This window comes from Macaca fascicularis, chromosome 9, assembly GCF_037993035.2.
Source record: "Macaca fascicularis isolate 582-1 chromosome 9, T2T-MFA8v1.1".
Taxonomy (NCBI): domain Eukaryota; kingdom Metazoa; phylum Chordata; class Mammalia; order Primates; family Cercopithecidae; genus Macaca; species Macaca fascicularis.
The window spans coordinates 114978246-114992836 of record NC_088383.1 but is presented as its reverse complement, the minus strand read 5'-3'; positions in this window follow the sequence as shown (position 1 = coordinate 114992836).

Below are 14591 nucleotides of genomic sequence, written 5' to 3'. Positions count from 1 at the left end.
AGGGCTATAGAGATATAAAGGCATGCATCGTGCTCTCTTACATACAGCATGAAGTAAGCAGAGTTCTTAGCATTTCTTGAGTAAAATACATAATTTATCCTTCTGTGCCGGGGTTATTATTTTTTTTTATTCCCAGAGGGAGGTCATTTGCTAAATGGAATCCAGTTGCTCTAAAAGGGGCAGAGGCCTTCAAAGAAAAGAAAGCATTTCATTCTCTGCTTTATCCCTTATTATTGCAGCTTTTAAATGACCCTCCAGCGACTAGTATATAGCTTAGTGTTCAGTTCATGTGGCTCTTCATAGTCTTTAATATTTAGTGGACCTTTTGTTGGGGGTGGGGTTCAGGGGAGGTACATGTCATCATATGGACATGTGAGTAAATGAATGAATAAAAGCTAAGGCAGTTCTTGAAGTTGGCTGAACAACACAACCAAGAGAGTGTAACTCCCTGATTTAACTACCTAGCTGTTTCTCTGGATTTCTTCCCTTATGAGCTTTCAAAATCGATCGAGGCTCTGGCTGTGAGCTAACCTGCAAAAAGAGATCTGGTCTCATGTGGATAAAAATTGTGCAAAGCTGCTTGCAAGAAATAAAATATACCCTTAAAAGAAATGTTTAATGTAGAGCCAGCCCTAGTGGTTAGGGTGGGCTGCATCAAAGAGATTTTGAAAGCCCAGAGAGTCACTTATTTTAACAACAGCTCCAATGCCTCACAAATTGACTAGCTATTTTAAATATTAACTCAGAGAAAAAGAAATGTTGGTAAGACTGAAAATGTTGATTAAAAAGTTGTTTCTGAAGGATAAAAATGGCAGAGTGGCTTACAGTCTTGCCTTGTTATCTTGTGACATCAATTTTGAGGACCAATTTGAATACTTCAGTCGTATTTACATCATTATATTTGCATGCAGTTGTGGTTGCTGTTAAAATGGCAGAGTGTTTATTAACATGAGCAATAAGGTGAGGATGCACTTTAAGGTGTATGCAGTGAAGCTCGCCACCTGTGGTGTGCTCCTGGGATGCCCAGCAGCTCTCTGATTGATGGATGTGCTCTCTGCTGCATTTGAAAGATAGCAAAATGGTATGTGGGGAGAGTGAAAGAGAGGGAGTAGCTTAATCCACTTTCAAGTTTTCACTGAAATTGGCCCTTGTGGTATTTTTAATTGACATCTGGAGGAAAATAAATGTGGCCACCATTATTAACACATTCTGAAAGAAATAAGTCAAGAGCTACTTAGACTGCACAGGTGTCTGTTATCAAAATCTCAGCAGAAGAGTGTTAATATGGTGTGTGTTATTTTAGACTCCACAGGTGGGCTGCAGCTAAGAAGAGGAGAGAAAAGCACTAAGGGGGTGCTTAATAGAAAAATGTTAATTTTGAAAGAAAGAAAATTAGTGAAAGAGATTATAGGATTCCATTGGTACATGAGTTGGAGACTTCAAAGGATAACACAGGAAAATATAAAGCAAATGGCCATTTTAGCAGGCAGAAACCTTCTAAAGAGATATTCTGTAGCAGAGAAAAATACCTCCCTGGTTTTTGTGTCAGGAGCGTCTGCAGTTGATTCAATGCCTTCCTGACAGCTCTTTACTCTTGACCAATTCATAAATGCCTAATCAAATAATATCACTTTGAGTAGAAAACTATTTACTGAGAATCTTACTGCATGGGTGGATTTTTTTATTTGGTATTATTGAAATATTTCAATCACCCTCTGTTTCTTAGGCTTTCTATCTAGAATCAAAAAGCTTGGAAATTAGTTTTATAGGGCTCTGATTTGGATATTACATGGTATTGGAATTATAAATGGGGTTACCTTTCAAAACGTAAATGGTAAGTCACATAATAGAACCATCTCATATTGAATGCAAGATCCCTCCCCTAGGAGAATAATGTAGAACATGAAGCTAAAGACAGTGCATGCCTTGCCAAAATAACATGCTGCTAAGCAGTGGCCTGTCTGAAGGCACCTCCCATATTTTGATCATCACACTCACACATCAAACTTTGGCATGTCATGCGGTATGTTTTACATCCTGCATCCAACATTTGGAAGGCAACAAGGATTACAGTTTGTCCATGCGGGAAATTACAGTGTAGACACATGATAAGAGGTTGCAACCTGTGGTAGAGTATGACCTACTGTGTGTTTGTGAGTGTGTGTGTGTTTGTGAATGTGTGTGTGGTTGATGGGGGTACAGAAGTGTGTAGGCAGAGAAAGGTTTACTTAGTATAAGAAAATGTCATTACATGTAGATAGACAATTTAGCCACTATTGTTTAACTTTCTCTATGGCAACCAAGCTCTCATTTGAAATTATCACTTGATTTCTCGTTATTGTAACTGTTGTTTAAGAAGTGATTAATGGACCTGAGTCAATCTGCTCTTTCAAGAAAGGAAGCATTTCAGTCTCTTAGCCAACTACATGGTGGTACCATTTCCTAGCTGATAAGTAGGAGAGGGACTAATGTATTTGTAATAAAATAGATGCAGTGGAACCAGAGCAATGATTTTGTAAAAAATGAACATTCAGCAGCTCTACAGATTTCTCCTGTGAATTAGGGCTGATTCAGAGAAAAACACACACACACACACACACACACACACACACGCACACACACACAAACCCAGATCATTGCAGATTTTCTCAGATTAATTTCAGTATTCAGGAGGGTCTTAGTTTCTTCCTTAGCAGACAACAACACAGACATCAAGTAAGGGAGATTTACAGACCTCAGAAATGGGCCAGGACAAGGGTCTGGTCCTTGTGGTACAGATGTCACCACCACCCAGAATTTGGCAAGCTGGATGCCACCAAGGATAGTGCACTCCAGTTGAAAATAAAGCTGTTTACGTAAGATTATTAATGAGTTCTATCCTCAAATGATCCCTGCTGTATCACTGTTGCCTGTGAAGTAAGTATCTTCTCCTCCCTTTGGAGATTTAAAAAAATACAATTCTGTTTCTTCAACAGACTAAAAGCCATGTAACAATAGACATTATATGCAAAACATGTAAAATTCTTCCCAAAGGGCCAAATGTGTGCTGAAGTGGCTTATAATGAGGAAACCTAGGGAGAATCCTCCAACAAATAAGCACTGTCATAAAGGAGGAGCCATGAGGTCTAATTAATGGACTTGAGTTTATAGAGAGACAGCTTAATAGGTTTTAAGTACCCTCATTAAATTAAATTAAATAATTAATATAAAATAATTTAATTTAAAAGGTAGAGTTAGAAGAATAATACATTTCACAATTATATTTAACCATAGCTGTATTGAGAATGTAACACACAAACTATAAAATTCACCCATTTAAAGTACACAATGCAGTGCTTTTTACAATATTGACAGAATTGTGCCACTATCAACACTATTTAATCATGAAAAATTATTATTATTTGTATACAACCTGAGTTCTACAAAAGCATACTACTTAGAAGCTTTACCAAACCACTTAATCTCTCTAGACTTTTATTTTTTGGTATGTGTACAGAAGAAAAATGAAATATTTGTTGAAAATCCACTGTGTAAACTGGATGCCCTGATGGGGAGCAGTAAGGTAGAGTGACCACTCTATGTGAACAGCTCTGTGAGAAGCTACATTTGAGCTGGAATCAAACATTTAAAAAGAGACAAGCAAGTAAAAATCTGGGAATAAAGCCTTACAGGCAGAGAGGTAAAGCAACAGTAAAGACGATAAGGTTAGACTAACTTCCTGGGCTGAAGGACAGAAAGAAGCCCAGAGAGGCTAGTGCCAACTGAGTGACGGAAGAATAGTCATGGAGGGTTACCTGGGAAGCTCTCAAGGTCTGTGTAGTAGAAGACCTTGTTGGAATCTGCAATAGACTTGGATTCTATTCTAAGTTCAATGGAGAGGCATTAACTGGTTCTGAACAACAGTCTTATGTTTATGTTTTTAATAGATTACTGCTATGTGAAGGAGGGATTTTAGGGAGGGAGTGAGGGAATTAGGAAGATACTACAGGAACCTACTGTGGTAGTCCAGGCAAGTTGTGATGCTGGCTTGGACTAGGGTAGTAGCAGTAGAGCTGAGAAGGAAAAATAATACCTGCCTCCAACTACTGGCTTCTTATAGTCTTAATGAGGTTCAAATGAGCGAAAGGGAACTTACATTTATTTTATTATAAATTTTTTTGAGATGGAGTCTTGCTCTGTCTCCCAGGCAGGAGTGCAGTGGTGCTATCTCGGCTCACTGCAAACTCCGCCTCCCGGGTTCAAGTAATTCTCTTGCCTCAGCCTCCTGAGTAGCTGGGATTACAGGCACCCGCCACCAGGCCCGGCTAATTTTTGTACTTTTAGTAGAGACGGGGTTTCACCATGTTGGTCAGGCTGGTCTCGAACTCCTGACCTTGTGATCTGCCTGCCTTGGCCTCCCAAAGTGCTGGGATTACAGGCATGACCCACTGTGCCCGGCCAGGTACTTATATTTATTAATAAAGTGTTAGGACTGGGCGCCATGGCTCATGCCTGTAATCCCAGCACTTTGGGAGGCTGAGGCGGGTAGATGACGAGGTCAGGAGATCAAGACCATCCTGGCTAACACGGTGAGACCCAGTCTCTACTAAAAATACAAAAAATTAGCCAGGCATGGTGGTGAGTGCCTGTAGTCCCAGCTACTTGGGAGGCTGAGGCAGGAGAATGGCGTGAACCCGGGAGGTGGAGATTGCAGTGAGCTGAGATCGCCCCACTGCACTCCAGCCTGGGCTATAGAGCAAGACTCCATGTCAAAAAAAAAAAAAAAAAAAAAAAAAAAAAAAAAAAAAAAAAAATGTGTTATATGTTGGTCTCTCTGGCCAACATTTTAAAAATATATTTTATTAAATCTTCCCAACAAGCCAATGAGACTGGTAACCAACAAATGCGACCAAATTGGAAGGTTGTAAAGTGCTTTGCAAATCTAAGAAGCTGGTATAATTACTATTACTGTCATGATTATTTATAGGTTTAGGACTAGATGTGGAAGCTGCAGTAGGGCTGAAAATGAGTTGTGTCACACATGCCCTCTTCAAAGAGAAAATTGGTTCCCCTCTTATATTTACCATGAATCTTTTTAAAGCTATGATTGAAGAGGGCTAAACTTAACTGTAAAGTTAATCAGATGTCAAATTTAAGCGCTAAATCTTGTCCATACAGCATGTCATGTATTCAAAAATCAAAGAGCACCATCTTTTCTTTTGTATGAATGAAAAAAGTAAAACAAAATAAAACAAATTTGTTCAATAAATGCTTTCATTGTTTTCCAACTTCAATGAGGTATAATTGCCAAGTAAAAATGTGCTCATATTCTAGGTGTACAATGTGATGATTTGGTATGTGTCTACCTTGTGAAATAAAGTCACTACAACCAAATTAATAAGCACATCTACAACCACATGTAATTATCATTGTGTGTATGTGTGTGTGTGTGGTGAGGACTCTTAAGATGTACTCTTTTAACAATTTTCAAGTAAAAAATACAGTATTACTAATGATAGTCACTATGCTGCACATTAGATCCCCAGAACTGACTCATCTTATAACTGAAACTTGCTACCCTTCGACCATCCACCCATTTTTCATACCCTCCTGACCCTAGAAACTACCATTCTCCTCTCTTCTCATATGAATTTAACCTTTTTGCTTTTTGTAAGATTCCACATAAAAATGAGATCATACACTATTTTTCTTTCTGTGTCTGTCTTATCTCACTTAGCATAATGTCCTCCAGATTTATCTATTTCGTAGGAAATGGAAAGGGTTTTTTTGGCTGAATAACATTCCATTGTATACATACCACCTTTTCTTTATTCATCTGTTGAGAGACACTTAGGTTTGTGCCATATAATGGCTATTGTGAGTAATGTGATGAACAAGGGAGTGCAAATATCTCTTCAAAGTCCAGATATTAATTTCCTTGGATACATACTCAGAAGTGTGATTGCTGGATAATATGGTAATTCTATTTTTAGTTTTTTGAGGAATCTTCATATTGTTTTCCAAAATGGCTCTACCAACTTACATTCCTACTAACAGTATATGAGAGTTCTCTTTTCTCCACGCCATCAACATTTGCCATCTCTTGTCTTTCTTGATAATGGTTAGCAAAATGGGTATGAGGTGATGATTCATAGTGGTTTTGAATTCCATGTCTCTGATGATTAGTGATGTTGAACATCTTTTCATACCGTCATTTGCTTGTCTTCCTTTGAAAAATGTCTATTCAGATCCTTTGCCAGTTTTTAAATGGGTTATATATTTTCTTGTTATAGAGTTGTATGAGTTCCTTATATATTTTGAATATTAACCCCGTTATCAGATATATTATTTGAAAATATGTTTTCTAGTCTGTGAGTTGCCTTTTCATTTTGTTGATTGTTTCCTTTGCTGTGAAGAAGTTTTTAGTTTGATATGGTCCCATTTGTTTATTTTTATTTATTGTTTTGAGACAGAATTTTACTCTGTCATACAGGCTGAAGTGCAGTGGTGCCATCTTGGCTCACTGCAACCTCCACCTCCTGGGTTCAAGTGATTCTCCTGCCTCAGCCTCCTGAGTAGCTGGGGTTACAGGCATGAGCCATCACATCTGGCCAATTTTTGTGTTTTTCGTAGAGACAGGGTTTTATCATGTTGGCCAGGTTGGTCAGAAACTCCTGACCACAAGTGATCTGCCCACCTCAGCCCCCAAAGTGGTGGGATTACAGGCCTGAGCTACCATGCCTGGCCTCTATTTTTGTTTTGTAGCCTGTGCTTTTGGGGTCATATCTAAAATAATTTTGCCAATACTAATGTCAAAGAGCTTTTTCCCTATGTTTTATTCTAGGAGTTTCGTGGTTTTGAGTCTTATATTTAAGACTTTGATTTCAGTTGATTTTTGTATACAGTGTTCATTTTCATGATTTTCATGTGCATGTCCAGCTTTTCCAACACTATTTATTGAAGAGACTATCCTTTCCCCAATGTGTATTTTTGGCATCTTGGCAGAGATTAGTTGGTCATATATATGTGGGTTTATTTCTAGACTATTCTGGTCCATTGGTGTATGTGTCTGGTTTTTTGTGCTGGTGCCATACTTTTTTTTATTACTATAGCTTTGCAATATAAATTAAGATCAGAAAGTGCGATGCCTCTAGGTTTGTTCTTTTTCTTCAGGATTGCTTTGACTCTTTGGGGTCATCTGTAGTTCCATATGAATTTTAGGATTGTTTTGTCAGTTTATGTGAAGAATATCATTGGTGTTTTGATAGAGATTTAATTGAATCTATAGACTGACTGCTTTGGATAGTATGGACATTTTTAACATTATTAATTCTTACAATCCACAAACGGATTATCTTTCCATTTATGTGTGTCTTCAATTTCTTTCATTAATGTCTTATAGATTTCATTGTCATGAATGTCTTAAAGATTGCAGTTACAGATCTCACTTCCTTGGTTAAATTTATTCCTAAGTATTTTATTCTTTTTGATGCTATTATAAATGGGACTGTTTTCTTAATTTCTTTTTTAGATAGTTTGTTGTTAGTATATAGAAACACAGCTTATTTTTGCATGTTGATTTTGTGTCCTGTAACTTAAGTAAATTCATTCATTAGTGCTAGCAGGGTTTCTTTGTGCATATAGAGATAATTTCACTTATTTCCAGTTTATATGTCTCTTATTTCTTTTTCTTTCCTAATTGCTCTGGATCAAACTTCTAGTACTATGTTGTTTACAAATGGTGAGACTGGACACTGCCTTGTTCTTTATCTTGGGGAAAATCTTCCAGATTTTCACCATTGAGTATGGTGAATAGATCCTTTGAAATGAGGATGTGTCTTCAGTAGACTAAAAAAACACATACTCTGCTCTCAAGGAGCTCATTGTGTAGTGGATATGAAAATAATTAGCTTAATAAGTACAGTAATAATAATCATCATAATTAGCATCTATTGAGATCTTACCATGTGTCAGGCATTATTCTAAATATTTTACATTTAAAATCATATTCAATCCTCATAAAAACCTCTAGTTTGGCAATATAAATAGTCCCATTTTATAGGTAACAATTTTCAGATGATTCAAGTGATAAGTATTCTGAAAAAATAGGCTGAAGGAGCACAGAACAGAGTGCTTAGATCATTTTTTTAAATAGATATGTGTGCTCCCTACAAAAATCTCCAGTTTTTTTCAAAGCATCTTAGAAGGCCGGGCACAGTGGTTGACACCTGTAATCCCAGCACTTTGGGAGGCCAAGGTGGGCAGATCACCTGAGGTCAGGAGTTTAAGACCAGCCTTGTCAACATGGCAAAACCCTGTCTCTACTAAAAATACAAAAATTAGCTGGGTGTGATGGTGGGCGCCTGTAATCCCAGCTACTTGGGAGACTGAGGCAGGAGAATCACTTGAACCTGGAAGGCGGAGGTTGCAATGAGCTGAGATTACTCCATTGTACTCTAGCCTGGGCAACAAGAGTGGAATTCCATCTCAAAAAAACAAAAACAGAAACAAAACAAAACAAACAAACAACATCTTAAAATTGAATTAACCTTCACCCCAACATAGTTTCTGCCAATCTATTTTACAGACTCATTGCTACAATCACTTGTTCATCAAGATCAAAACAATTAAGTGACTTAAACTAGTATTAAAGAAGAGAAGTCAGAGATAAAGGAAAACATGGAGTTGGTTGTCAGTAAAAGTATCATTCATTTTTGCTTCCTATTATCAGAGATTAAGAAATTTTTACATTATCCGGAGTGACAAATATATCTAACTGGGTCTATAATGCAGTATGCATATTATTCAGACCTTTTACATTCCAAATAAATGTAATCCTTCCATTTCAAGTTTATGAAACTATACAGCTGTACTTATTCTTTGGATTTAGAAAGGATAGCATGTTAAAGATAAAAATGTTGTGGTCTAGTGGAGTTAAATGACTTGCTCAAGTTCACAAAACAAGTATTGTATCTGAGACATATCTGCAATTTTGTTCTTGTTACTCCTGCCATTTCACTCCTGACATTTATTCACTCATGTATTCATTCAACTTTTTATTTATACATTTATTCTTCTAGTTTTTATTAAGCACATACTGTGTGCCAGATCCTGTCCTAGGTGGAGGATCACAGCAGTGAATCTCCTACTACCACAGAGCTTATATTTTAATGTATGAGATGGAAATAAACAAAATAAATGAGTAGTAAATATAGATCATATTAGACGCTGATAGACATTAATGGTAAAATTTAGTAGATAAATGCAATCGGATTTTTTTTTCCAGGGGAGGGGTAGAATATTTTAGATACATTGACAAGGAAATCCCTCATTGAGAATGTAACTTTTGAGAAAAGCCTTGAAAGCAAGCATAGGAGTGAGTCTTGGGAACAATTATAAGCAGATGGAATAGCTTAGCGAAAATTTGAGGCGCACATGTGATTGCCACATTTGAGGAATAATAAAGAGCCCAATATAGCAGCAATAGGGTAAGCAAGGGTGAAAGTGGTGAGAGAAAATATCAGACATATAAGAGGGGGTCAAATCATGTTCTTCTCTGAAGGTAGCAGTTAGGATTTGGATTTTCATGTGAGTGAGATGGGTTGCCCATGGAGAGTAGTTTCCCATCTCATTTACATTATGCCATAGTGGTATGAGTAGCTTTGCCCTTTTATAGGACAAACTGCCTTTTTTAGTAAAATGGCTTTAGCCCAGTTACAGAAAATAATAATGTACATGCCCTTTCATTTTATGAACCCTATAGTCCTATGAATGATAAGGAATATTAAATAGAAGAGAAAAGCATGTAGAATTGATTTTGAATTCACTTTAAGACTTCAGTAGAAGGGGTGATATAATTTCTTCAGTTATATCTTTGAAAGAAGCACTGAGCTACATTTCTAAAGGTGCTAAGACAAATAACATTAAGAATATATCTTGAATGATTGAAAAATCAAAGCAAGCTGGCATTAAGTCTTAAATTCTCATGGCTTTATATTAAAAAATGCACTAGAAGGACTTAGTTCCCATTATGTTCCAACACAATGAAATATGGCATTTTAATGAGAAATGCCACTTTTCTGGGTTATAAAAGGACAAAAAAATGTTACAACCAGTCAAACTTACTGTGTTCTTCCCTCCCATCCTTTCATATAGAGGAAATATTGCTCAGCATTTACTTATGGCTGTCATTGTTTTTAATATCGAACAGATATAGAATGAATTTTCTCTATGTGTTTGTTGTTCTTAATCAAAATCTGTAATAATAAACTTTATTTTTTTTTGAATCCTAGATGTCCTTTACAAATATTACTTACTCCAACTTTATTGCTCTCTGGAGAAGGTGGTTTGTGCTGGGTATAACTCTCTTATTGACAAGTAAATTAAGATACCAAGACACTGTCGCCACTCACTGGGCAGAAGAGAGAAGCAGAAACAGGCAGCTTAAGTGTGCTTCCTAGATTTTACTTCAGTATGGAGCACATTTTATAAGTGGTGTACTAATTCCACAAAGGTAACAGGAATTTGATAGACAATAACAAATTTGGGAAAACATGGAGGAATTCATAGAGAAGACCAGACCTGAGGACACTATCTCTTGTTAGTTAGTTATAAAGAGTCCTAAAAGGAGGTAGCTATGTTAATAAAGAAGCAAAACAACCTTCTTGTAACAGATCAAACTGAATCTTATATTATTGGCTCCCTTTTGAATTGTCTGGCCCATTAGAGTCGTAGAGTGTTTTATGCAGTCTAATCAAACCACTTGGGAAATTTTATTTTCACCTGTACAGCCAATGAGCTAGATAAGGGACATAAAGTAGTCTCACAGGGATTCACTTTTGTCCAAGATTTATGAAGCTCAAAGAAATCTCTTTTTTCTTTCAGCATTTCACATTTTCTTCTGATTTCAGCCCTCTAGTAAAAACAAAACAAAACAAAAACAGCAACAAACCCACCATACATAAATACCACAAGCGGCAGATGTGGATAATGAAGGAAACATTATTAGGACAGTATATTTTACATTTCATACCAAAACCAACTTTTAACCCTAGGAAATTAATGTAAATGTTTGACCTCTTATATTCTTCAGCCTCTGCCCATAAATGCTGAAGATTCTAGTTGAGAAATCAAATATTCAGCATGCCACGGATAATACACATCTCCCAGGAGAGCAATGCAATATTCTAAGACATTGGAAGAGGAGGTTGTCATACTGTGGCTGTGCTTGATAGATAATGAGACCCATGCTGGAGAATTCTGAAATTACTTCCTGCAAAATGACAGGGAGTTGATATATAGTTTGGAAATGATTCCAGACCTCCATTGCTTAAGAGGAAAGTCCCAATGACTTAATAAGAATCCTTGTGGGTTGTTTCAATTATCCATGTTTGGATTGTCCATCTCTACCTGAAAATAAATGTCTGCTACTCAGGTTAATATTTACTCTTCTGAGATTCAAACATTTCAATAATATAGATTATTGAATCTAGCTTTCACCTTTTCCAGCTGAGATCTGGAGTAGTCACATCTCATAAGTGTTTGGTGGATGACCTGTTCAATCCAGAAAAACAGCCATGATACAGTGTGAAATAATGCATGCATGCCTACATACGCACTTTAGTCTACAAGCATTTATTTTAGCAAACACCTACCATATACCAAGTACTGTATGCCTTGTGTGTATTCTCCATGTAACCAGTCCCTGCTCACTTTATAAAACTCAGCTAAAGCATTACCTCCTCCAAATTTCACCTCCAGCCTGATTTAGAGGTTTCTTTGCTATTCTCCCATAGCACAAATGCAGGTCTTTATCAGCTCACATCATCACATTGAAAGGTAACTTTTGAATTACTCGCCTGCTGCCCCTCACACACCCCACTAAACTCTAGCCATGAAAACAGGGATCATGTTTGTATTTACTACAAAATCCTTTTTATATGATAAACTAATGAATTTAAACTTCATCCTGAAAGCATTGGAAAGACAAATAATACTTTTATGTAGGGAAGTGATAGAAACAGATTTGTGTTTCCAAGTGTTCACAACATATGCCACGGTGTAGACTATGGCTTTTATCCGTACTTTATAGTCATGAATGGCAGTAAGAACAACTGGACAATTATTTTAGTAATCCAAGTAATAAAGCATGGAGTTTGAATAAAGGCAAGATATTGATAGAAAGTAGGGTTGAGAGAGAAAGAAAAGATTTTTAATATTAAAGCTTTTAGAGATTTGGAGAGTGAATCTACTCTTTAACTACTTATATTCAATCAAGGGTATTCATGTGGGTTTCTAGCTTGCACTTTTGATGGCAACAATTTGTGAAACAATAAATAAAATATACAAAATATAATACATTTTGTTTTTAACATGCTTACCTTGAACTATTTATTTGTATGTCCCTCAGGGGTCTCAAAATGGAAGGGAGCATGACATCATCCAGGAAGAGTATATCACACAGGACATAGGGGGACCTTAGATGGAATTTAAAAGAAATAAGAATACTAAATTTTGAGGACTTGGGGGATTCTAGGGAGAGCCATCCGACTGGTTGGCAACAGAAAGAGTAGTGAAAGAGAAGTTGTTCATTAGCCTCAGGACAACAGCTTAGGCTCAATTAACTTAGGCAAGTTAAGAATGACATTAGGCTACACCTTACGCCATTCTTTTTTTTTTTTTTTTTCTTGAGACAGAGTCTTGCCTGGGCTGGACTGCAGTGGCCCCATCTCAGCTCACTGCAACCTCCGCTTCCCAAGTTCAAGCAATTCTCCTGCCTCAGCCTCCTAAATAGCTGGGATTACAGGCACGCACCACCACACCCAGCATTTTTTGTATTTTTAGTAGAGACAGGGTTTCACTATGTTGGCCAGGATGGTCTCAAACTCCTGATGTCATGATCCGCCCACCTCCACCTCCCAAAGTACTCGGATTACAGGCGTGAGTCACCTACCTTACGCCATTCTTAATCAGCATTGCTCTCATGGGATCTCGCTCATCAAGAGTTCATCTCTTCCATTCTTAATCTATAACAGCAGTCCCCAACCTTTTTGGCACCAAGGACCGATTTCATGAAAGACAGTTTTTTCAAGGACCAGGAGGGCAGGTCATGGGGGATGGTGTCAGGATGATTCAAGTGCATTACATTTATTGTGCACTTTATTATTATTACGTTGTAATATGTAATGAAATAATTATACAACTCACCATAATGTAGAATCAGCGGGAACCCTGAGCTTGTTTTTCTGACACTAGTTGGTCCCATCGGGGGGTGATGGGAGACAGTGACAGATCACCAGGCATTAGATTCTCATAAGGAGCTCACAACTTAGCTCCTTATGAGACCTAGTACACATTCCTTGCATGTGCAGTTCACAGTAGGGTTCGTACTCTTAAGAGAATCTAATGTCACCACTGCTCTGACAGGAGGCTGTGCTTAGGCAGCAATACAAGCAATGGGGAGTGACTGTAAATACAGATGAAGCTTTGCTCACTAGCCTGCCACTCATCTCCTGCTGTGCAGCCCACTTCCTAACAGGCCACAGACTAGGGACTCCTCATCTCTAATCCTGTTCTGCTGAATACTATATTAAGAACAAACTGTTATTCTCCAATGAGCATACAGTGAAGACCAAAGATTGGGTGAGACTGTCTCTTTTCTGTTCCCAGCATGGTTCTTTCATAATAAACCAATTCTTACTTTCATTCCCCCTCTGAAAAACTCAATTCATTGTAAATTGAAACAAATAAAACCCTACATAATACAAATTGCATTCAAGGTGTTCAGTGATTTGTTGGCTGATGATATCAAGAGATTGTTTTATCAGCTCTGAAAGCAATATTCATCACCATTTTGGCAGCTTTGTCACATTTGGAAGCATCCCTTATGTTTAACTGAGGAGAAAGGCAAGGATGAGCTCTTAACATAAAAGTGTAAAGGTGCAATCATTCTAGGCTTTTCTGCTTAACTTCTCAGATTAAGAAAACAAACAAAAAAAGTGAATAATTCCAACCTAAAAATGTCAATGTTAAGTTCAGGTTGTTATCTCATGCCCTGTAAACATGTGGATGATAATTTCATTTTCCCTGAGGCAAAATATAGAAAATATCAGGTCATGTTAGTAACAAAGTTTGGTCCAGTTGAAGTTGCTGCTTCAGAACTCTTGCCTCAAGTTTTGGCAGTTAAGAAGTTGTTCTGAAGGCACAGCTCCCCAATATGAAGCTTTAAGAACAGAGTCACTCATAAGCCCATTTTTAAAAATCACTTTTGTGTTGCAAGAGCAGTGAAATTTTGCATGAGAAGTTCACAGAACCTGTTTTTGAAGAATGGCAAAAAAAAGTATCAAAAAGCTAGAGGTTATTTCTTCATTATGTGGTTAATGGTAGCATCTTATTTCAACATTAGATGTAGGCTCTCTTTCCTTACTAAATTGCAGGAGTTTAGGCAAAGGTAATGGCAGCTACAAGTGTTCTTTAGGAAACAGAATTCCTACTGGGCTTTTAAGAAAAGTGTCCACAAACTCTTTGCCTTCAGGACATATCCGGTCCTCATCTCTAATTTAGAACACAATCCACTCTTCTTTGCTCACTTGGGTTACCCCATGCTATTTACC